General features: G+C 37.5%; 1 pseudogene; it reads left to right on the forward strand.

Annotated features, from left to right (window-relative positions):
- Window positions 1-2,914: 2,914 nt before the first annotated feature.
- On the forward strand, window positions 2,915-3,746 carry LOC149180503 (LRR receptor kinase SERK2 pseudogene; annotated as a pseudogene).
- The last annotated feature ends 232 nt before the right edge of the window (window positions 3,747-3,978 follow it).

The raw sequence follows: 3,978 nt of genomic DNA on the forward strand, positions 1-3,978 counted from the left end.
CATGAAGAACTACAACCAACAGTTAACATATCTCACCTGCATATAATGTTTGGAGGGATCAATCTTGATTCTCTGTAGCCCGTATATTCATAATGAATGTTACAGTTCTGTGGGAATTGAACAGATGAATACTGGATAATAGCTACAAATGCAAGACTGTAATCAGTATAACGATGCCTTGTATGATGAAGCAGCAATGAATGTTGGGATGGCATTTCTTAAATACAGAGTGACCAACTTGGTCAACTACAAGTGGGTAAGTGGTTGATAATTAAAGTCTGGAAGTTCCTTGCCAATACCTGTCCAATTTTGTATTTAGGCTCATATATAGGTATGATGGCAAGAAGTCTGCGATGCCACTAGGTTTTTTGGCTATTTCGACCTAAATATCTTACAAGAGCTAGTCAATCCATGACTGTGGTTTATTTGTCTTAGCCATAGTGAAAGAGTTGTGTGCATATGAAGGAAACATTTCTGGTGATGATTGGGAAGCTATCTTGAAGAACTGAGTGACAGCATCTACAGTTGGAGAGATGAGAAACCAAATTTTATAGATTATTAATGAGCTGTCTAGTGAGAAATGCAAAACTTTTTCTTGTTGATTTTGATGCCATTAAAGTGAAGTGCATTCATACAGTATTTGCGTCTTTTTTTTTGGGTTACCTTTTTCTGGTAAAGCATCAAACCGGTATAATTGATTATGTTCAACAATGTAGTTGCAATGTTTTAGCCCTATACAAATGCATTCATGTTAAGCTGCTTCAAAATAACTGCCATCTGTTTTCTTAGGACGCTTATTGTCTTTTTACAACCCAAGATGTTGTGTGGAAAGGCAGCATGATAGATACTTCTAGCAAAAGTTGGCTTTGTGAGAATCTTTATAAACCAGCAACTACTCTCATTAATTTCTTAGAATGTGATGCTTGATACATGAATAGAAGGATATAGTTATCTTTTATAGTCACTGATTATCTGTTTGTAGAAATGCATGACAGATAGGAAGACAACAATATAACTCTAAATATCTTGGCCCCAGTGCTTGAAATCAAAATATAGATCAGCTTAACCTTACAGCTCACGATCAAATTTCATAACCACTATGTGTCCTATTTTAGTCTACGTATTACAGTCATCCATCCCAGCAGATTGGGTTCAAGTGTCCTTCATTCCTGTCTTCAGTTAATCAGCAACAAAAACAGAGCAAACCCTTAAGCAGGTCCCACAGTAAACAATTCTCTTGTTTCTAATAAAACCTTGATTCTAGCTTGGATAAAAAAAAAGAGAGAAGATTCAGTGGACAAAGGGTCCTCCTTGTATTCTTGAATGATTAAGGTTTCTTCCTGCAGTGTAAGTGGTGATTCACAGAGATAATCTACTTTTGAGTTGAACTCTCTGAAGATTTTTAATTTGTTTTTCAGTTGAACTCTCTGTTGATGTGAGTGAAAGAGATAACATCAAAGAAATCTTTTATTTCCAATACTCTGTTCATGATGGGCCCAAGAGTCAAATTTGTGCTTTGGCGATTGGCTTAGCTGCGGACATCACTCATTTTGAATCTCCCAGAACTTGTAGTCTTTTGAATTCTTTGTCTTCAGTGGGTTTTCATTAAGATCCATACTGCATAACATTTTACTTTGTTGTTGGTTCCCAGGCCTGCATTTACGTCAAATAAAATTCTGAGTAATGTGTATACTTTCAAGTGAATTTTTTTTTATGTTTCCATACATTCAATTCTTTAGATCTGTTTTTTTTTAAATCCTAAACTTTTCAAAACCTCCCTCTACCCTAACCTAGAGAACTTGTCGTACCTGATATATATATATATATATATATATATATATATATATATATAGTTGGGGTACATCTGCAATTGTCCTTATGTCCATTATGTCCATTATGCATAGTGTGTTTGTGATTTCCCTGGATGGTTTTATTTTCTGCTGTGTTTGAAGGAAGCTCAGGTGCAACATTGTACATCCAAATTTGGCGTTTAGCATGCCTTGTGTGCAAGTGGGTAATGACTGGATAGAGTTTTACATCCAGCTCCATTCCAAGGATTCATCCTCTCCATCACTACATAGCAATCATTTTGGCGTTGAGGCCTATGTTGTGTGCAAGTAAAATGACTCATGAGATGGGGTGTGGTGGCCACTGCTGTAATTTCTTTAACTGACAATTAGGTCAATCCCAATTCATTAATTTTTGCAACCAGAGCTTGTGTTCATCTTGACTGGTTTTTCGTACAACTTCTTTTGCCTTTAGAGGCGATTACTTAAAATCAGGATTACTGCTTCATGTTTCCTACATATATCATTCAACCGAATTCCCTTTTTCTAGTTTTACACCTGTTGTATTTTAAGGAAGCTCATTTATACTATAATTCAACCGTCTTTGAACTGTAGCCCTGTGTTGTATGAATGCATGAAATACCTCCATATGATTTCCTATTTTGGTCACTGGTTTATCCTTTACCAGTCACTAATTATTGGACTGAACCCAAATTGCCCTGCTCCAAATCTAGCATTCCTCAGGGATGCCTATGAGAATTACATCTACCCTTTGCCTCTGGGCCTCTGTTTTTTTTTTATCCGGTAGAAATATTCAATGGCAATTATTGCGTTGTAACCGTTGATCAAAACTAAATAATTGAATTCTACACCTAGTTTATTTTAGACCATGTGGACAAATTACTGGGGTTACCCAAGTGTAGGCATTTAACAGCAGAACGTGAAAGCAATAGAGGCTTTCAGAGGTGATGTGCGTACAAGAAAAATGATAAATAAAAACTAAATATTTTAAAACAACGGGCAAAGTATATAAAGGAGTGCTGGCAGACAATACAAAGGTTGCAGTAAAACGATTGACTGACTATCATAGCCCTGGTGGGGAGCAAGCATTTCTACGGGAGGTTGAGATGATCAGTGTGGCAATCCACCGCAACCTTCTGTGCTTGATAGGATTTTGTGTTGCACCATCAGAGTGGCTTCTAGTCTATCCATATATGCAAAAACTTAGTGTTGCATGCAGGCTAAGGGAGCTCAAACCTACAGAAAAGCCATTAGACTAACCTGCTCGGAAAAATGTAGCCTTAGGTGCAGCCCGTGGTTTGGAGTACATTTGTGAGCACTGCAATCCTAAAATCATTTAGCGGGATGTGAAAGCTGCTAATGTCTTGCTAGATGAAGACTTCGAAGCTGTTGTTGGTGATTTTGGGCTAGCGAAATTGGTTGATGCTAGGAAAACTCATGTTACAACTCAAGTCTGTGGAACCGTGGGTCACATTGCTCCTCAATACTTATCAACTGGAAGATCCTCAGAGAGGATAGATGTGTTTGGTTACGGTATTACTCTTTTGGAGCTTGTCACTGGACAACGTGCTATAGATTTTTCACGTCTCGAGGAAGAGGATGACGTTCTATTATTGGATCATATTAAGAAGTTACAAAGAGAGAAAAGATTAGATGCTATTGTAGATGCAAACCTAAAGCAGAACAATGACGTTAAAGAAGTTGAGGCAATGATTCAGGTAGCATTGTTGTGCACATAGACCTCACCGGAAGATCAACCCAAAATGACAGAATTTGTGTGCATGTTGGAAGGAGAGGGTTTGGATGAACGTTGGGAAGAGTGGCAGCAGGTTGAAGTCATTTGTCGACAAGAATATGAACTAATGCCTTGAAGGTTTGAGTGGGCTGAGGATTCTGTATATAACCAGGATGCAATCGAACTCTCTGGTGGAAGATGATCAACATGGGCTTTGTTGTCTCATATTTTTGTAACTTGGAACATTTTACAGTTTTCTTCAAATATATCATTATTGGAACTGTAAAAGCGGTTTTTAAGGTCGTAAGATTTTATTTACCTATTCTTCCACTTTTGTAAGCAAGGTGTGACTGCTTGTTCAACGATACTCAAATGCATTTTAAACCCCTGCTTCATCAGTAGGAAATCTCCAATCATGCTATTGTCCATTTGCAA

The sequence above is a fragment of the Pinus tabuliformis genome, chromosome 3_2 (genome assembly GCF_031772625.1).
Source record: "Pinus tabuliformis cultivar Carrire ecotype Pingquan chromosome 3_2, CPIR1, whole genome shotgun sequence".
Classification (NCBI taxonomy): Eukaryota; Viridiplantae; Streptophyta; class Pinopsida; order Pinales; family Pinaceae; genus Pinus; species Pinus tabuliformis.